The following is a 22,259-nucleotide window of genomic DNA, read 5'->3' on the forward strand; positions in this document are numbered from 1 at the left end:
ATAGAGCATGTAATCAATTATACACATGCACACACATGTGCATGTAATTGAATACATTGCTGTTAATATATTGAACATTCTATTGTGTTTTTAATTATATATGTATAGTGTATACACATGTTTACACACTCACCGTATCACATGTTAAGTCTAAACACACCTATGGAGTAAAAGTAAAGGAGATATACCACACTAAAACTGATTTTTAAAAGTGAAAGTATCTGTATTAATTTCAAACACCACAGATTTCTAGTAGAGTTGGAGACTCAACCTCTCTCTCTCTCTCTCTCTCTCTCTCTCTCTCTCTCTCTCTCTCTCTCCTCTCTCACACACACACGGACAAATCCAACAGGTAGATAATCCATAAGGGTATAGTTCAATTCTAACATTACAGAATCATTACAATGTTCATTTTTAGACCACAATGAAATTAAATGAGAAATCAAGAAGAGAAAGATAGCAGGAAATCCCAAAACTACATGATTCATGCACCCTTCCATAAATCATGGGTCAAAGAAGAAATCTCAGATAGATTTTTAAACACTTTTAACTCAGTGGAAAATGCAACCTATCATAATTTGTTGGTTGTAGTGAAAGTATTGCTTGGAGGGAACCACCAGGACCATTTACTCAACACGTTGGAACCATAAAAAAGATCTAAGACCAATCCTCTATGTTTCCACCTTAGGAAGTAGAAGAGAGCAAATTAAATCCAAAGTGGAAGGGAGGAAATAATTTTAAGTAGAATACACAAATAAAATTTAAAATAGACAATTAATAGAGAAATCAAGGACACCAAAACCTGGTTCTGTGAAAAGATCCATAAAACTGATAACCCTCTAGATGCCTGAGAAGAAAGCCAAGAGGAGAGGAGCCACCCAAAGCTGATGCTGGAAACGAAAGAGAAAATATCAGTGCCCCTGTGGAAATAAAAGGTAAATAAAGAGCATGCGAACAGCCAAAGACATCGACACCTAGAGGAAATACGACCAAGTCCTCAAAGCAGAATCTGAGAAAATTCACACATGAGATACAGAATAGACTTTAATCTATTCAAGCAATGGAACCAATAATTAATGACTTTCCAAAACAGAAAACTCAGGCCCAGATGGGTTCACAGGTGAAGTCTACCAGATATTTAAGGAAGAGATTGTGCCAATTCTCCACGACCTCTCAGAAGATAAAAGCAGACAGAATACTCCTTACCTATTCTATGAAACCAGCACACTGCAAGAAAAAAGACATACTAATATCTGTCATGAAAAAAATCCCACAAAGATTCTCAGTAAAATATTACCAAATCAAATCCAACATACATAAAAAGTTATGTGACATGACCAAGTAGGATTTATCTCATGATTCAAGACTGGTGCAACATTCAAAAAGCAATTACTGTGATGTATACACTCTAAGAGAAAAATCACATGATCATATCAACGTATGTAGAAAAGTATTTGACAAAATACAACACTGATCCATGACAAAAAGAAAACTCTCAGTAAACTAAGAATAGAAAAAAATCTTTCTTAACAAATAATTTCTACCAAAACAAAAAAACTTGACAGCATCATAGTTTAATAGTGAAGCATGCCCATAATCCCAGTAACTCAGGAGGCTAATGCAGGAGGATCACAAGTTTGAGGCCAACTTGGGCAACTTAGCAAGATCCTGTCTCAAGGAAAAATTAAAAGGACTGGGGATATGGCTCAGTGGTAGAGCATCCCTGGTTCAGTCCCCAGCCCCAACCCCCAAAATATGGAGAAACTAAGAAGCTTTCTCAAAAAGATTAGGAAAAAGGCGAGGATGTCTCCTTCAACCTCTGCCTGTCTACATCATACTACAAGTCCTAGCCAATGCAATAAGACATGAAAGGGAATGAAAGGTACACATTTTTTGATTTAAAGAATTCCTTTTTCACAGAAGACATGATCATTGTGTAGGAAAATTCAAATTTTGACTCCCAATCTCTGGAAAAAGACTGTGTTCATGAAGTCTCTCCATCAGGAATTCACTGACCATCTTGTGGGAACCCACACTGTGGGGGTCCTCTCAAACCCACGTGGATGAGAAAAGGGTTAACTGCCGGAGGATGATGCTGGCAGTTTTTTCTATCTATTCCCCAAAAACTTATCTACTCAATAAGCACACGAGAGCCAATGCTCTTTTTAAATGAGAGGGGGCGTGACGGGTCTGGCCACACCAGCTCTGGCCTCTGACGACAGTGTGGAGTCGCCTGGCTCTCCTTTATTTATAACACACAGGTAAAGGGGTCAGGACTGGGAGGAGCTTCTTCTGTGATGGACAGGATAGGGTGGAATTAGGGGAGCCATCCTCTTAGGGGGAAAATTCCAGAAGGAGACAGGGAACCACTCCCATGCAGTGCACATGCTTCCCGGCAGTTCCTAGAAGCCAGGCCCCTATGTCCCATGGCTCAACCTAGTCAGATTCTGCTAAATAAAGACAGCTTCCCATACCACACGAGAGTCTCTGTGCAGAGGACCCAGGCTCCAGCTGTGGAGCCACATAGGGTATGTATACAAAACATAAAACAAATGAAACCTGTTAAAAATAAATAAAATAAAAAAATAAAAAGGAAGTTCCTCAAACTAATAAGCTAATAAACAATTATAACGAAGTTGCAGGATATGTGTTCATATACAAATGTTGGCTACTTCCACATGTGCCAAAAGTCAACAAGTACTCTTTGACATTAAAATCACAATGCAATTTCCACAAGCACCACCTACAATGGATATTTAGGTGTGAATCCAACAAAATATATATAACATCTATTTGAGGAATATGCGGTCCAAAGAGATCAAAGAGTAAATAAATGGAGAGAGAGAGTGCATATTCATGGTAGCAAGGACATATCATCTGGATGTCACTTCTTTCCAACACAGTCTATAGTCCCACTTATGATCCCTGTCAAAGTCCCTCAAGCTGTCTTGTGGATGCAGCAGTGTGAATCGGAATGTCCCCCACATGCGTGTGGGATCAGAGGGCACATGCGACCTTAAGAATTCCCCCTCGACAGACAACGAGAGCTTTTGAAACCATAGAAAATGTCCAGGAGTCTCAGGCTCTGAGCCAGGCTGGCTGGGGGAAGGTTCCTCTCTCTTATGGCCAGTCCGTGAAGACTGGAGGAGGTGCCTGCTTCTTGAAATGTGAAGGACCAGTCAAGATCCAAAGAACGTGACAACACCCAGGAAGGAACAGACACCACAGAGACAGCAACTTTCCAGGACACGACCCTGAAACACTGAGATCCACAGACTGCCTGGCAAAGAATTGACAATCATTGTTCTCAGGGAAACTCTGGGCCGTCAGTGAACATAGAGGGAACACTGGACATATTTGGGAGGACAACTCATGAACAAAATCAAAAGTTTGATGGAGAGCCAGAAACATCCAAAACAAAATCAGACAGACCTGTGGCTAAAGAAGACAACAAAAGGGAGAAAGGACAATTGAGAGCACCAAGAGCAGACTTGGCCACGCAGAAGGAAGGACGTGCAGACCTGAAGACAGGTCATTTTGAAACAACATACCCGGGGATCAAATTAAAAGAGAATGAAGGGCAATGAAGAAAGAATAGTGCTGAACTGACGACATCCAGACAGTGACCGTGTGGGTTTGGAACATGCTGAAGTAGGAGCAGCAGAGAAGGGGCCGGAAGCTTGTGAAAGACCACCTGGCTGGGTCCAGGCATGCTCACATCTGAACTGGGTGAGGAGCCCGCGTCCGGTGTGATCACACGCAACAGTGTAAACGGGCAGCCTGCTGAGGGCTCCCTAAGTAATGGGAGCCTGGCTACCCAGGCCCAAGGTTGTCCCCAAGAGCACTGGACTGACAGACATCACAGTAAGATCGTCAGAAATCAAAGTCGACCAGAGAGTTCTGACTGCATTAAGATAAAAGAGACCATGACATTCAAGGAAAGCTCCATAAACTCCCAGTGGAGACCTCGGCAGGGACCCTGGCGATCTGATGAAAGTGCTGAGAGAGGAAAAGTACCACTGCCAACACAAGACTGCCTGGAAAAGAAGGCGGAAACGAGTTCCTTAAAAGGACTGAAAGACAGAGGTCAGCAAAAGGATGACGAGGAACCCTTACCTTTGACTACTGATAAACGTGAATTAACTGGACTCAGCACAGAGCCGCGGAGTGGCTGAATGGATGCGGTGCTGAGGACTGTCAGGAGCTGCCCGAGGAGGGCAGCCGTGGGGTGGAGTGCGCTCCCTGCCTGGGAACCCGGGAGAGGGGTGAGACCTGGAGAGACGGACCTCCTGTGCAGAACTGCACTGGGACACAGAAGGACCCCACATGATGACAGAGTCGACCCACCAAGAGGGCATGCAACTGTGTGTGTACTGAGAGTCGGGACCCCTGAGTGTAAGACAAGTACGGCAAATCCAGAGGCAGAAGTAGAGAGCAACGTAAGAGCAGCAGTGGACTCAAACACCCTCTTCCCACCAGCAGGTCAGCCAGAAAGAAATTAAGGAGCCCTGGCCTTGAAGTGCACTTAGGAGCGAATGAACCCACATCATACAGACAGAGGTTCCTCCATCAACACCAGAATACACATCTTCTCAAACACACTTGGAACGTTCTCCAGGAGAGATCGTGTGTTCAGCCACAAGCTTAACACATTTAAGAAGTCCACAATCAAATGTAGTATACCTTCCAGCAGCAGTGGTATGAAATTAGAAATCAGTAATGCAAGTAAAAATAAAAATTTACAAATATGTGGAAATTAACCAATATCCTCTTGAATGTCCATTGGATTAAAAAAATCAAGAGATATTTTTAAAATGCCCTTTAGATAAACAAAATGGAAACCCAATGGACATAAAACCTGTGGAATGCAACAAAAGAAGTTCTAAGAGGGAAGTTCATACTAATGAATGCCTATGTTAAGAAAAAAATCTCAAATAAGCAATCTCACTTATACCACAAAGAACAAAAATGGCAGCCAAATGAAGCCTGAGGTCAGTATAAGGCAGGAAATGGCAAAGATCAGAGAATACAAACTGAAGTAAAGAAAACAAGAGAAAAAAAATCAATAAAACTAGGAGTTGGTTTTCAAAAGAAAAAGAAAAATGACAAACTCCACTGAGACTGAAAAAAAAATGAGATGATGCTCAGACAATTTAAAAACGGAAAGAGGAGACGTTACAGCTGATAAACAGAACATGGAGCATGAGCGATGTGTGATCTGCAGACCTGAACGTGCCTGGAAGACGCTGGACCAGAGTGTGTGCGGCACATTAAGAGCTAGTCTATATCAGCACAAGAGGGTGAGGGACCCGAAGTACAGAAGGAAGACAGTCACAGCTCCACCAAGAGTATTTACTGAGGCACAGAGAATAACAAGGCCAGAGGGTCCAGGTTCCAACCCTAGAGCCCAGGGCAGTGACAACAGATCACATATGGACATTTGGCATTAATGTCCTTAATGGAGTTAAGTCACGACTTCAGTGTCTTAGGTCAACCTGAATACTTCCCGAGTGCCACGTGAGCTGTGGGTCTGCACTGGGCAGAAAGAGAGCTTACCAGCCAGCGACACCAGGTGTCCCCAGAAAAGGATCCCAGAACAGGAATGCAGAGGGCCAACACGTGTCTGCACCAGGTGCAGATGAGCTCACTGAAGTAGACACAGCTGGCCCATCAGTGTGACAAGCGAGGAAGGTAAGAACAGGGCTCCTGGGAAATGACACCCTGGGCCACGTGCCAGTGGCAGGACAGACCCATGGTTCTGGGGAGGAGAAACAGGAAGTGGTCGTGGAGCCTGCTGACACTCTCACAGCCCATGCTGCTACGACGGGAATCCAGCCACCAGAACTCTGGCACAGTGGCACACTGAGCACACCCAGGCCACCGTGGGGAAGAACGCGGGGACTGTCCGTGGGTGTGAGAAGCACACCCACAGGAGAGCTGCAGGAGGCACTCCAGGCTGCCCTGGCAGAAAGCGCCATAATCTATCATCAAGTTAAAGTTCCAAATGCACCATTATGATTTCAACATTAGGTGTCCCCAAATCTCAAGTATGAGAGAGTCAAAAAAGTTTAGAGGTGAAATGCTTGGGTTATGAGAGCCTTAACCTAATAAGTGAGTTAATCAGCTGATAAGGATTAATTGATGGGTGACTATAGGCAGTGGAGTGTGACTGGAGGAGGTAGGTCACTGGGGTGTGCCTTTGGAGTACATATTCTGTGAGCCGACTTTAATCTCTCTCCTCTCCTTCCTGGTGCCATGTTCTCATTGTGATCCTCCACCATGCCCTTCCATCATGATGTTCTGCCTCCCCTCTGGTCTAGAGCAACAGAGGTCTATGGATTGAGACCTCTGGAACCATGAGTCCCCAATAAACGTTCCTCCTCTAATATTTCTTGTCAGGTCTTTTGGCCACAGCAGTGGAAAACTGACTAAAACAGAGATTGGTCCTGAGAAGTGGAGTTCTGCTGTGATTACCTAACCATTTAGTTCAGAAGATTTTGGAGCTTTTTGGAATTTATGGAGGAATTCTGAAAAGCTTAGAGATGCAAACTTGAAAAGTTCTAGATTGTTGTAAGAGGAGTTTAATAAGTGATTGTGTTGAGAGTTCATAAAACCAGAATGCTGATAGGACTGTGAACAATAAAGACAGGGCTCAGGAGGTTTTAGAGGACTCTTTGGAAATTGGATATAGAGGCCATTCATGTTAATTCTGGTTTAAAAGGTGTCTGCATTTTGCCCATGTCCTGAAACTTTCTGTGAGACTTAATTTAAAGATAATTGACTTCTTAACCTGGTGGAAGAAATTGCTAGGTAGCACAGCATTAAGGCAGTGACATGGATATTGCTGACAGCTTTTAGCCAAGTTTATTGTGATGATCAGGAGCAGAAAGCAAAGGAGAAAGTCTTGAAAAAACTTCCAGTTGGGTCAGAAAACTACCAGTAAAACTGGGACTAGGGAAGATACAGTTGTTAAAGACATCACTGCCACTAAAGGGGACACTTCTAAGTACTCTACCCAGAGACCAATAGGAAAGATGACTGAGAGTTTATCAGGTTTTGTCAAGACCACACCCATCCCAGGTTCAAGGGAGTAAAAGTAACAATTCCTTTGAGAAGAGAGCAGTGGGGCCCTTGCTTGCACAGGGGCACAGGAAGCTGTCTCACCATGCTCGGCCACCCAGGCACTCAGACTGCAGCAGTGGGTGGTCCCTGGGGGCTTGGCCACTACTGCAGATGGCAAAGACCCTGGAGTCGACCACACAGTGCTGGTCCTGCAGGATTGCAGGGTGCTGGAGTTAGGGGGTCACCCAGGCTTCCACCAAGACTTCAAAGAAAGACGAGGGAGGTTCAGGTAAAGTGCAGAAGGGTCTGAGTCCCTGTGTGCTGCTCTTGACAAGATGACACATGGAGATGTGAGGAGGGAATCAAAGTTGCAGTGGAGACCCTCATGATTAAGAAAAGCCAGTCAGGTGGGGCTGCAAAGTAGTGCAGCCACTCTGGAAAGCAGTGTGGAGATTCCTTAGAAAACTTGGAATGGACCTACCATTTGACCCAGCTATCCCACCTCCTCAGCCTATACCCAAAGGACTTAAAATCAGCCTACTACAGAGACACAGCCCACATCAATGTTCACAGCTGCTCAATTCAGAATAGCCAGTCTGTGGAACCAACCTAGATGCCCTTCAATTGATGAATGGATAAAGAAACTGTGGTATATATATACAATGGAATATTATTCAGCCATAAAGAATAATAAAATTATGGCCATTTGCAGACAAATGGATGAAATTGGTGAATATCATACTAAGTGAGATAAGCCAATCTCAAAAATCCAAAAGATGAATGATCTCACTGATAAGTGGATAATGACACATAATGGGGGGGGGGAGCGGGGCAAGAAGGGAAGAAGGAGGGACTGTATAGAGGGAAAAGAGGGGGGGGAGGGGTGGGGGGAAGGAAAAAAAGAACAGAATGAATCAAACATCATTACCCTAAGTGAATGTATGAATATGCAATGGTAATGTGTTACTCCATGTACAAACAGAACAACAGGTATCCCATTTGTTTACAATAAAAATAAATCAAAAAGAAAGAAAGAAAGAAAGAAAAGCCAGCGCATGGAATGTCTGCCTAGGAAAGGTGCAGGAGTGGAGCAGAGATAGGCCAACAGAGGGACCACGCCAGCTGCAACCAGCAAGGTCACGCGGGTGGAGCGCCACAGCCCATTGCAGAGAACACGACACCACGTGCCCCAGATACTGCATGTGGCGCTACAGGATCTGTCCTGCCCAGCTGGATTTTGGACTTGCTTTGGTCCTGTCCCCTCTTTCTATGTCCCCATTCTTCACAATGGAAATGATTTCTCTGAATTCATGGTTATATATTAGATCTATGTAGCTTGTGTTTGATTTCTACAGGGCCACAATGAAACTTTGCCTTGAATCTCAATCATCCAATCTTGGATGTGGACATTTGGGAATACTGGAATTGATAAGATTATGGGGAGTCTTGAAAATGGACTGAATATATCTTGCATGCGGCTTAGGGGGCCTAGGGGAGAATGTTGTGGTTTCAATATTAGTTATCCCCCAAAAGCTCATGTGCGAGAGAGTACAAGAAACTCTGAGGTGGTATGATCGGGTCACGAGAGCCTTGACCGACTCAATGAGTCAATCTGAAAGAGGCTGAGTGAGTGGTCACTGTCAGCAGGTAAGGTGTGCAGGAGGAGGCGGGTCACTGGGGCCTGTTGGGCATCCCGGGTGTGTCTGGGGTATATCACAAGCTGAGCATGCTCTCCCCTCTCCCTCTCCCTCTCTCCCCTCTCCCTCTCTGCTCCCTGGAGACGTGGTCGCAGTTGCTTTCCTCCTCAACACCTTTCTGCTATGGTTTTCTGCCTCCCCAGGGCCCAGAGACGACGATTGGTCCACAGATGGACCGGGAGCTCTGAAGATGCGAGCACCCAGCCAACTTCTCCTCCTCTAATTTCCCTGGTCAGATCTTCTGGTCACAGCAATGAAGAAGCAGGCTAGAAAGGTTGAATCAGGGAATGCAGTGGTCATGGGTCATGATGGCCGGAGAAGCCCCAGGCGTGTGGGGACAGGGCCGCTGCACCACAGGAGGGGCGATGGGTCAGGAGTGGGAGCTTTCTTATCTTCGTCACTTCTTACTTGCTTGAATTCCCGACCATGAACTCGTTTTGGATTGAGAGAGAGATCCAAAGCAGAGACAGAAAGTGGCGGATCGTTAGACATTCGTGTAAAAAAAAAAAAGGAGAAGAAGAACAGTAATCGGCAAGGGTAACTTAAGGTGACCTACTGCAACTCCTAACTGTCCCTGAGGGTGAGGAACAGCGGGTCACAGGGCCAGCACAGGGGAGTCGCCAGGCAGGGCAGAGCGGGCTTCCCACATCACCTCCCTCACACCAGGGCCAGGACGGAGCAGAAGGGAGGGCTGTGGGTCAGAGGTCACATGTGCCACACCCAGGCAGCGGTTCGTAGAAGGACCCTGGACACAAGGTCCCTCTGAGCCGTCTGGGTCCCTCCAGGGTCCCTGACGACCCAGCCTTCCTGCCGCCCCATCGGGAGATGATGAGGTGACAAAGATGGGCCACAGCCCTGTAGCTCTGGGGCCCAGGGAGTTGGAGTCCCAGCACTGCAGAGGCCCAGAGCCTCCCTAATTGGCCACTGGAGGCTTCAAGTACCAGCCCTGCCGGGTACATGGTGACCCCAAGTGCAGGTGCCTTACCACGCTGCCCAGCGACAGCGACGGGAGAGGAGGTGCTGAGGCTCCACACAGACGGGGAGCCTGCTGCAGAACACACTGGACCAGAGCCGCCCTGGACCTGCTCGACCTCAACACCTCGCTCCGTGCTCAGGAGCTCACGGCCCAGCTGCAGAGGACAAGGGAACGCAGCGTGGCCCTCGCTGTCCCAGCACAGAGCTGGCTCAGCACGGGGACCCTGGGAGCACGGTGGCTGGCTGCAGGACCATGGGCCAGTCCTCACCCCCACCTGGACAGGTAAGGCCAACACACCACCTGCTCAGGGCTGCCTGGAGGAGGAGACCATGAGCGAGCAGGCAGCGGGGCCGTGCACACAGTAAGCACTCGGGTGGCCTCACAGGGACACGGAGGCAGAGGCCATTCTCCTGTCCTCCACCTGGTGGCTGGGAGCAGTGCCCGGGAGCCTCAGCCCGAAACACATCCTGGTGCACCTTGCTAAGCTCTGGCTCCGACCCTGCAGCCTGGGCCACGGCCTGAACCTCCACCAGCTCCCAGGGCCAGCAAACGCGGCAGGTCAGGACCACTGTCCACAGGAGGCCAGGGCTAGCGGGCAGGACAGGCCATCCCGTCACACCCACACTCAGCTTCCCAGGGGCCAGGTGTCCCCCACCCCATGGCCAGCTGCTCACTGCACTGAGCCCAGGAGGCCCTGCGTCCTCGCACACTGGACAGAGAGGCTCTGTCCCTCTTCCCATGTGAGTCAATGAACTTGACCTTGGGTTGGACATTTCCAAGTATTTTCGGCTCATCACAAGGACAAGCTATGCGGTCAGTGTGGGCACTGCCCAGGGGTGGTTCAAGAAGGCTCTGGTTCAGGGTGCAGCAGGCACTGACACGTCTCGGTAGATCCATGAGATGCGCGACCCTGGGACAGTGACCTGCTGCACCTCGCTGCCCTCCACCGCCCTCCCTGCCTGCTGTCCCAGCTCAGGGCCATGCCCGCCCACAGCAGGGGAACCTCTCGGCGCTGCCCTTGTGGGAGTTTGTGCTGGAGGGGTTCAGAGGAGGTGTGGAGGTTCAAGCCCTGCTCTTTGCCGTCTTCCTGGCCCTGTACGTGGTGACCGTCCTGGGCAACGTCACCATGATTGTGGTCACCACCCTGGATGCCCGCCTGCACTCCCCCATGTACTTCTTCCTCAGGACCTGTCCCTCCTGGACCTCTGCTACTCCTCCACCATCGCCCCCAACACCCTGGCCACCTTCCTCTCCTCCTCCAAGGCCATCAGCTTTGCGGGATCGCCACCCAGCTATTCTTCTTCTCCTTTCTTGGTACCACTGAGGCTTTCTCTTAGCAGTGATGGCCTACGACCGCTTGGTGGCCATCTGCAGCCCCCTGCAGTACCCTGTGACCATGTGTCCTGTGACATGTGCCCGCCTGGTGCTCGCAGCCTACTGTGGAGGCTGCCTCAACTCCATCGTAGAGACCAGCCTCACCTTCCAGCTGCCCTTCTGCAGCTCCAACCGCATCGACCACTTCTTCTGTGACGTGCCCCCCCTGCTCCGGCTTGCCTGTGCCAACACGGCTCTCAACGAGCTGGTCATGTTCGGCCTCTGTGGGTTCATCATTGTGGGCACCACTCTTGTGGTTCTGGTCTCCTACGGCTACATCGCAGTGACCATCCTCAAGATGCGCTCGGCATCTGGGCGACACAAGCTCTTCTCCACCTGTGGGTCCCACCTGACCGCCGTGTCCCTGTTTTATGGAACTGTGTTTGTGATGTACGGCCAGCCAGGAGCTGTGGAGTCCATGGAGCAGGGCAAGGGGTCTCTGTCTTCTACACCCTGGTCATCCCGATGCTCAACCCCCTCATCTACAGCCTGCGGAACAAGGACGTGAAGGACGCGCTGAGGAGGCTGGGACACAGCCACGCAGAGGACAGTGTCCCGTGAGGCACAGTGTCCAGGGACCAAAGGGAGACCCACTCTCTTTCCCCCTCCACCCTTCCTGCTTCCTCTTCTTTCCTCTTCCTTTCCACCTGCATTCGCCCTTACTTCCAGCACATGGTGGCCGGGCAGTCACTAAGCAGGAGGAATGAGTCTTGCTCTGACCTCCAGAGGTCTCCAGGGCAGAGCTGGGCAAGGCCAGGTCCCTCACCTGGGGAAACATGGGTGGGTACTCCTCCTGTTGCCCTCCAAAGGACCCCTCTTCATGAAACAGGCTGGTTTCCAGGCGTCCTCCCTAGGATGCTCTGTGGCTCTGGACTCATTGGGGTGGATGCACTTCTGATGGGTGCTTGGGGATGGGGAGGCAGGAGCCCATGCTCAGATGCTGCCAGATGCTAGTTCCCATCCTTTGGCTGCCCTGGGCTTGCTCACGTTTCCCTGCTGGCTGAGTGGGAGCCTCCTCCCACACATCAGACCTTTCCATTGGGGCAGTTCGTCACATTGGCTCCCAGGCGTCCCCGGGTGCCTTGGCCAGCAGCTGCCTCACTGCTGTCTCTCTCGTCCTGTCTGTCTCTGTGCCTCTGTGTCCTTTCTTCTTACAGCAACTCCAGCCATGGTTAGGGCCCACCCAGGAGAGTGTCACCTCGTGGTAAGTAATCTATCTGCCAAGATCCTCTGTCCAGGTTAGGTCACATTCTGCGTTTCCAGGGGACACAACTGACCCCAGTCAGTTACGTCCCATGAGCCTCAGGGGAGCTCGTGGTCCTGCATTTGCTGCTGTTGGGGTCCTATGCTAATGCACTCAGTTCCAACCCGTGCCTGCTGAGCCTTCGTGTCTCACCAGTTACTGAGAAATCTCACTCTGGTTGGACGTAGGTGTGTCATCTTTCCACTCCATGTTTTTGCTTTATGTGTTTTACATCTTCATTACTTATATGCAGATTAAATGTTCACATGATTGGGTTGGATGAAACATGTTCATTACTAAACATCTCTTTATAAATAAAAAAACACATCTTAAAATTTATGTAGCTAATCCACCTTGTGATACGACTTACTTTGGTTCCTACTTTCATGCTTTCCATAGTCTATTAAAATCATGTCTCCTTCTCAATTTGTATGTAGGCTTACAACATCTTTTTCAATAGATAGATCTACCTTAATTTCATTGAGTGTGGTGCTACCTTGAGGAGGAAACGGTATGTTTTGGCAGGAGTAAAAATCATAGCCCGAGCAAACTGACACACCAAGCATGTCTGAAGGTCTGAGTCTGTTCAGTAAAATCATCCATTTCTGGTGGAGGCTGTTTGATTTGAAATGGTTCTTAAAGGGAAACAAACAAGCAAGAATTTATCTGTTCTGTCCCATATGAATGGACCGAGAGTTCATGGTGCCTGGTCAATACAGTTCTCTGTCCACAAGGCTCATGGTGAGCCAAAGCTGCTTCTCAGATAGGAGTGCTTATCTGTCACTCAGTCTTCACAAGGGATAGCAGCTTCCCAGGAATCAGGATTACTGAGGACCACCCTTTGGGAAAACCCAGTGAGTGAGGGTTGGGCAGAGCTCTTTGGTGCCTGATCTCTCAAGAAGGCAGGACACCACGTTTCTTGAGGGAAGAGCACCGTGCCCACACAGCGTGCTCTGACCCAAAGTGGAGGCAAAGGCCACCTTGAGAACACACATGTCACGATGGTGACTGGACTCCAGCTGAGCCTCGAGACCCCATCATGACCAACAAGAGCACAGGCCACAGAGGAGCACGATGAGGTCACCAGTGGGCGAGCCCTCGGCCAAGCCAACAGGACTTCACACAGGACTAAGTGCCAGTTCATTTAAGAAAGTGGCATTAATAAGATGACATCAGAGAGTGGCAGGACGGGGCAGCTATAGATGCAAAGAGATGCCAAGAGAATTGTCTGTGATTCCCTCGTGAGAATGTATTTTGGATACTGAGTCAACAGCTGAATCTAAAAAACCACACCTGTATTGCACATCTGGGCATCAGACATTTGAATAATGATAGATGTCTGACGATATTAGTGAATCACTTTTCTTCAGATATGATAACAGTACTTTTTGAAAATAAAAAGTGCATATCTTTTTGAAATAAAAAAATCCACAATTTATAGATAACAGCTAAAATATGCATGGAAGATCGCATCACATCTGAAATTGCTCAGAACCACAGGAGGACATGGGAGAGCCAAAGGAAGTTGGGTGCTGGTTTGGCCGGGAGCTGCTTGCACATGGTTGCCAGCGGGTGGCCCTTGCTGTTCCCTGCAATCATTCCCTCCACTTTGCCCTATCTGAAGTTCAGGGCAGGGCACAGTGCTGTTCCCATCCTCCCACCTCCCGTTTAAATCAGCCCTTCCATCAGCAGCTCATTTCCTCATTCACTGTAGGAAAATTATTTTATGTCTTTAAAAATATTTCCTCTTCATTTCGGTTTTCTGTTTCACAGTCACTTTGGTTGTTTCTGTGGTGGGTTATGAATATTTGACCCCCATGCCTGATCATCTCCATCTAGAGTTGATTTTGTCTGGACTAATAATTTTTTCAAGACTCTATTCTGTTAATTCAGTTTTGGGCTGTCTTTGCTTCCACATAATGTTTCTTTCATTGGTTTTCTGTTTACTTGAACTCAAGGAGAAGTCAATAGAAATATTTTGGAAGGTTCAGTGTTGGGGTTCAAGATGATGGAATATAAGAGGGAGGCCACTTTCCTGGCTGCTCTGTGGTGTGAAATCAAGAAAGCAGACAGGCAGTTTCTCAGCAAGGTGGGTGGCCAAAAAAAAAGGTGGGGCACTTCACTGAAATTTGATACTAAACATTCAAAGCAGATCAGGGACTTAGGAGGTAGGATATAATCAGGAAGGAATCCCCAATGCCACAGCTGCAGCCAAGGTGCCAGTCAGAGTTGCTCCTCTGCGAGCAAAGTGCAGGGGTAAGGGAATCAAAGTAGCCCACATTTTGAGGAGGCCTGAGGCATGTCTGGGTGTGGAGAGTTTAGAGATCAAAGACACTGACCACCTAAACTCAAAGGCACACTGTGCAATATCCTTGTGCAGGAAAGAAGTCCCATCTTTCCTGGCTGCATGTGGAGGACAGAGGAAAGACCGTTCTGAAGTTGTGGGGCAGGGACCAGCAGCTGGGGGAGCTGGTTCCTGGCAAACCCCAAATTTGGCCCATAATACAGGCCCGAAAACCCACACTGCATGACACAGGGGTGCCTGAGTGACCAGGAGAAAGTGGAACAAGGAGAGGTTCACACAGGGGCTACTGCTGTGGAAACCTACCCAGTCGCCCCTCCCCTCCTATCTGGCTGCTCTGCAACCACTGGGAGAGATGTGCCCAACTGGGGGTTGCGGGGATGGAGATGGGAGAGATGGAGTTTGGAGAATGACTCTGAGACCAGGAAACGTGGAGTCTGCAGGTGATGTAGGGGACTAAGAATGGGTCCTCCACCACACGAGAGGAACCCAGGGGAGATCCTCGGGTACAGTCTTCCAGTGTGGACCAGCACTTGCTGGGGCCTGGAGGTGCGCCGACTTGAGGTCTCTGGGCCAGTTGACATTCAGCAAAGAGCCTGGAACGCACCTACGCCTAAGCCCCACCCCCAGGGGTTCTGCCTATGGCATCACCTCTCTACCTCCACACCCCACCCTGAGGGCAGAGCAAGCATCACACCACAGAAGACCCCACCTAACACTGCTGAGAAGGGAAGCTGAGAATCTTTCAAACTCCATTAGAAATAGTACTTCAACTTTTCATCAAAATCTTTTTTTTCCTTTTTCCTTTTCTGTGTTTAATGGTGGCCTCATGGTTCATGGACATTTATACATATTCATATTGTTTTTTTCCTCTCGTTTCTAACATTTTTGAAGGCAGTTATTTTTCATGGATCAGTATTTTGAAGACTAGGATATTTGATTAATATATTTCAGTTTTGAATTTTTTATTTTAAAAATTTTTACTGTATATATTTTTTCTCTCACTTATCTGTTTACCTTGATTCTCCTTTTCTCTTTTCTTCTACTTATAGCCAATCTCTATTGTTCTTTCACTTTGTTTAATATTTTACTTCTGTCTTTTATTGTCCTTTCTCATAATTATCACATCCTACATCATGTATATTCCTTCTCTCCCTGTCCAACATTTGAAATTGTAAACCCTTTGAAAACTCAGTTATTGTAGACAATAACTGATCACATCATTTCTGTTTATTGTGACGATTAACATTGTAGATGGCATAGCAGGAACTATTCGTTTTAATGCTGTATATTGTTTGCATTGGTTGTTGTTATTTATATTCCCCTAGTTGGTAAGGTACTGGAACTCTTCAGGGACATTATAAGTCTACAGGGTAGAAACTCTATTGCCACAGATTCATACTGTTAGCTGGGTAGACTCACAAACAACTTGAAAGGCAAGGGAACAAATCACCCAAACAAACCAAATACTTCAATAACAGAATCCATTGACACCACAGTGGAGGAAATGTCAGAGAAGGAGTTTACAATGTATGTAGTTAAGCTGATCTGCAAGGCAAAGGACAATGTAAGGAGTGAAATCAGAGAGAAAATACAGGATGTAAAAAGTCACTTCAATAAAGAGATATTCTGAAAAAAATCAAGCAAAAATTCTTGAAATGAACGATTCAACAAACCAAATTGAAAATTCAATGGAAAGCATCATAAAACAGAGTAGACCACTTAGACAACAGAGTTTCAGGCAATGAACACAAAATACATAATCTTGAAAGTGAAGATGTTAAGAGACCATGAACACAACATCCAAGAATATGGGAGAGCATGAAAGACAAAATTTAAGATTTATCAGGACAGATGAAGACTCAGAGATACAGCCAAAGGAATGCACAATTTTTTTCAATGAAATAATATCAGAAAATTCTCAGATCTAAAGAATTAAGTGAAAAATCAAATATAAAGGCATACATGACCATAAATATACAAAATTACAACAGACCCAGACCAAGGCACACTATTATGAAAATGCCCAACTAGAAAAAAAATAATGCCGTTTTAAAAGCTTCAAAAGAAACTGACTGGTCACCTTCAGAGAGAAGCCAATCCAGATTTCTCCACCCAGATTCTCAAAGCTAGGAGGTCTTGGAATAATTTATACCAAGCTCTGAAAGAAAACGGATGCCAGTCAAGTACCCACCAAAATTAAGCTTCAGAATTTATGATGAAATTAAAACATTCCATGATAAACAAAAGTTAAAAGAATTCATAACTAGAAAGCCTACACTACAAACATACTCAAAATATTACATGAAGAAATGAAAATAAAATGAAAACCAGCAAAGAAGGAAGTACACTAAAAGAATAGTCAATCAAAGGAGAAACTAATTCAAATTAAAAACCAGAAATAAATCAAAATGACAGGGAATAAACATCATGTATCAGTAAAAACACTGAATATAAATGGTCTAAACTCATCAATTAAAAGACACAGATTCAAAAATATGCTGTCTCCAAGTGACTCACCTCATAGACAAAGACATCCACAGACTGAAGGTAAAAGGATGGGGAAAAGCATAACATTCTCATGAATCTTGTAAACAAGTGGGGATTTCTATTCTCATATCAGATAAAGTGGACTTCAAGCCAAAGTTAATCAGAAGGAACAAAGAAGGACATTTCATATTGCTTAAGGGTATTATACATCAACAAGACATAACAATCATAAATATTCTTGCCTCAAACAATGGAGCATCTACAGATATCAAACAAACCCTTCTCAATTCAAGAAGCAAATAGACTGCAATACAATAATACTGGGTAACTCTCAGCATTGGATAGATCCTCAAACAAAAACTAGATAAAGAAGCTATAGAACTAAAAAAATACAATTAATAATGTAGACTTAACAGATATATATAGAATATTTCATCCCTCAATGACTGAATACACATTCTTCTCAGCAGCCTATGGATTCTTTTCTAAAACAGACCATATCTTAGCCCACAAAGCAATTCTTAGAAAATACAAAATATAGAGATAGTATTTTGCATTCTATCAGATCATAATGGAATGAAATTAGAAATCAATGATAAAATAAAAATAAAAGCTACTCTAACACTTGGAGACTAAATATTATGCTATTGAATGGCCAATGGATAGCAGAAGAAATCAGGCGCAAAATAAAAAAATACTTAAAGATAAAAGAGAATGGCAACACAACATATCAAAATCTCTGGGACACAAGGAAGGCAGTTCTAAGAGGAAATTTCATTGCATTGAGTTTATTCACTAAAGGAATAGAAAGTCAACAAATAAATAACCTATCATTATATCTCAAAGCCCTAGAAAAAGCAGAAGACAGTAGAAGACAGGAAATAATTGAAATTAGAGCTGAAATCAATAAAATTGAAACAAAAAATTCAAAAAAAATCAAAGAAAAAAAATTGGTTCTTTAAGAAAAAAATCAAATTGATAAACCCTTAGCCAAGTTAACTAAGAGAAAGAGAAAACTAAAATTATTAAATTTGTGATGAAAAAGAAAATGTCATAATGAACACTACTGAAATACAAATGATAATCAGAAACTATTTTGAAAATTTAGACTCTAATAAATAGAAAATCTTGAAGATATCGACAGATTTCTAGAGACATATGACCTACCCAAATTGAAATCAGGAGGACAGAAAATTTAAACAGATTAATATCAAGCAATGAAATAATTGAAGACACCATTGAAAGCCTACCAACAAAGAAAAGCCCAGAACAAGACAGATTCTCAGCCGAGTTCTACCAGACCTTCAAACAAGAACTAACACCAATCATCCTCAAATTATTCCATGAAATAGAAAGGAGCTTGGACCCTTTCAAACTCATTCTATGAAGCTATTATCACCCTGATACCAAAACCAGACAAAGACACAACAAGGAAAGAAAATTTCAGACCAATATCCCTGATGAAATAGATGCAAAAATTCTCAATAAAGTCCTGGCAAACTATATACAAAAAGATATTAAAAAGATAGTGCACCATGATCAAGTGGGATACATCCCCAAGGATGCAAGTTTGGGTTCGACATATGGAAATCAATAAATGTAAGCAATAGACCGTAAAGAATCATGATCATCTCAATAGATGCAGAAAAAGCATTTGACAAACTACATCATACATTCACGTTCAAAACACTAGGAAAACTATGGATAGTAGGAACCTACCTCAGCATTATAAAGTTATATATGCTAAGCTCATGGCCAACATCATTCTCAATGGAGAAAAACTGAAAATATTCCCTGTAAAAAGGCAGGGATGGTCCTCTTTCACCACTTCTATTCAACATCATCCTTGAAACACTAGCCAGACCAATTAAATAGCTGAAAGAAATTAAAGGGATATGAATAGGAAAAGAAGAACTCAAACTATCACTATTTGCTGATGACATGATTCTATATGTTAGAATACCCAAAAAACTCCACCAAAAAATTTCTAGAACTCATAAATGAATTCAGTAAAGTAGCAGCATGTGAAATTAACATCCATAAATCAATTGTGTTCCTATACATCAGTGACAAATCCACTGAAAGAGAATTAGAAAAACTAACCCATTCATGATAGCCTGGAAAAAAATAAAAATATTTGGAATCAATCTAACAAAAAAGGGGAAAGACCTCTAGAGTGAAAACTACAGAACACAAAAGAAAGAAATTGAAAAAAACCTTAGAAGATGGAGAGACCTCCCATGTTCTCAAGCAGGCAGAATTAATATTGTCAAAATGGACATACTACCAAAAGCTCCATACAGATTTAATGCAATTCCTATTAAAATTGTAATGGTGTTCTTCATAGAAATATAAAAAGCAATAATAAAATTTATTTGGAAAACTAAGAGGCTCAGACAGCCAAAGCAATCCTCAGCAAGAAAAGTAAAACAGGAGGCATCACAATACCAGATTTTGAATATACTACAGAGCTATAGTAACAAAAATGGCAAGGTATTAGCACCAAAACAGGCATGAAGAATGTTAGGTTGGAATTTGGGCAACTGTAGGAGGGCGGAGCAACTGAGATGAAGGGCAGTGCACCAAACGGTGATCCATCAAACAGACAAGAAAACTCCACTGACCCTTAACTCCACCTGTTGACCCTTAACTCCACTGACCCTTAACTCCACCTGTTAACCCTTAATTCCACTGACCCCTAATTTCACCTGCTGACCCTTAACTCCACCTGTCACCCCTGCCCATTCTGGCCTATAAAGACCCTGGGCAGCCAGGGCCATGCACAATTTTCCTCCAGCTCCCTACCCTTACCCCAGGTTGGGAATTTCGCCTGAGGGCCAAATTCTAATAAAGCTTGCTTCACCACTTTCTGCCCAGTTTTATTTGGCGGCTAACCATGCCCCAGCTTACATTTGGGGCTGAAACCCGGAGGGTTTTCGGGTGGGTTGAGGCCCACCCCCTCCCTCAGAAGAACCGAAGATTCTGTTCCTTTCTGCTCAGCTCTGCTCCATTCCATTTCTCTTTATCCAGCATCAAACAGGGTAAGTTCCCTAAGGTTTTTCCATTTACCATTCCAATTTTTACCCTCTGTTCCGCAAGGGGTCCGTCCATGTGTGCGCCACAGACACCCCTGCCTGTTCCATTTGGGCTCTGGTGGCCGCAGAGACATCCCGGCCTCCAGTTAGCCCCCCACTTATTCCTTCAGTATGTTTTAGATCTCAAGATGGCCCCCAAAGGGCGCTCAGGACCATTCACAAGCTTCTCTTTTTGGAATGTGGCGCTCGCCCCGCCCCTTCCTCTACCTCTTCCTCCACCCAAGGTCTCCTCGCAGGGCTGGTCCCAAACTCCACCCCCTCCATGTTCTGGCCAGAATTCCCCTCCTCTTCCTGTCCTCCTCCTCCTCAGCGGAAAGCCTACCCCTTCCTCCTGAGGACGCAGCTCCTCTTCCTCCTCAGAGCCCTCCCACCTCCCACCTCCTACTCAGAACGTCCCTCCGCCCCGTCTGTTCCCTCCTCCCCTGTGAGAGCACACACGTGATCTCATCAGACCCTCCCACCGCCTAACCCAGAGCTCTTTCTTCTCCATAGGTGGCTGGTGCGGAGGGCCTTGTGCGAATCCACGTTCCATTCTCACTCAGGGTCTTTCTCTGCTGATTCCTCTACTTATATTAAGGAATTGAAGTGTCTTTCCCAAGCTCGTAGTCTCACCTGGCCTCATGTTCACGTTATTCTCTCTTCTACTCTCACTCCAGACGAGCGAGCCCGCATCCAGCAGGCACACGGGACCACGCTGACCAAGCCCATTTAACGGACATAACTCTACCCACAGGAGCAGCAGTGGTTCCAATAACCGAACCAAACTGGAACTATGGGGAAGACCAGCAAGGCCGCCGTCACTGTGCTCGCATGTCCAACACCTCCTAGCAGGCATGCCAGCAGTCTCCAATAAGGTGGTGAACTTGGATACACTGAGGGAAGTTACCCAGCATCCAGATGAGACCCCAGCCTCATTCTTAACCCCTTACAGAGGCCCGTACTAGATGTACTAAACTGGACCTGATCTCCCCTGGGGCTACAGTGCTAGCAACCCACCTCATTTCTCAATCAGCCCCTGATATAAGGAAAAAGCTGAGGAGGACCCTCAAACCCCTCTCCGAGATCTGGTGAAAGTGGCCTTTAAGGTCTATAATGCCCGAGAGGAATCAGCTGAATTGGCCAGGCAAGTTCATTTACAGAAAAAGGTGACACTCCAATCCCAAGCCTCGGTAGATGCCCTGTGGCCTGCGGCTCCAGCGAGAACTTCAAAGGGGGTCCAGCAATCCTCTCCGCCAGGGGCTTGCTTCAAGTGCAGACGCGAAGGCCACTGGGCTCATCAGTGTCCAAACCCATGGCCCCCACCAGGCTGTGGACAGGCAAGAGGGACCTGGAAGAGTGACTGCCCTATGGTCAGTCTCTCCCTGGCGCCTCTACACAGGGGTGTGACCAGCCGAGCGGGTCCCTTCCCATGAGCTTTTGGGATTCGTGGGAGACTGAAGGAGCCCGGACTCGAGGACCCCTGCCACCCTCGCCAAGCCCAGGGTAACGCTCCAGGCAGCAGGTAAGTCCATAACTCTCCTTGTGGACACGGGGACACCTATTCTGTCTTGCCTGCCCACTCTGGGCCTTTATTTCCTTCCCAGGTTTCGGTTATGGGAATTGATGGAAAAGCCTCCTTCCCAAGCAGAACAGCTAGATTAGCCTGTGCCCTGGAGGGACACCCTTGTACACACTCCTTCCTGGTCATTCCCTCCTGTCCGGTCCACCTCCTAGGAAGATGTTCTCCAACCCCTAGAATCCACCCTACAGCTCCTTCCCAGGCACACTGCTAGTGCTCACCTTCTCCTACCTCTGGTTCTTACTCTCTCTAGCACCCCACACCACCTACCTACCACTGCCCCCAGACCTGGTCGACCCCCAAGTCTGGGACACCTCCAAGCCAGGCATAGCTCCCACCACAAGCCAGTCCCCATCCAGCTGAGACCTCAAGCTAAGTTTCCCTCACGTGCCCAGTTTCCAATCTCCCGTACTCACAGGGAAGGACTTAAACCCATTAGAGACTGGTTGCTTACTCAGGGAC

The 22,259-nt window shown here is 46.2% G+C and overlaps 1 pseudogene; it reads left to right on the forward strand.

Annotated features, from left to right (window-relative positions):
- The first annotated feature begins 9,987 nt into the window (after positions 1-9,987).
- On the forward strand, positions 9,988-11,670 carry LOC124979559 (olfactory receptor 12-like; annotated as a pseudogene).
- Positions 11,671-22,259: the final 10,589 nt, after the last annotated feature.

This window comes from Sciurus carolinensis, chromosome 3, assembly GCF_902686445.1.
Source record: "Sciurus carolinensis chromosome 3, mSciCar1.2, whole genome shotgun sequence".
Taxonomy (NCBI): Eukaryota; Metazoa; Chordata; class Mammalia; order Rodentia; family Sciuridae; genus Sciurus; species Sciurus carolinensis.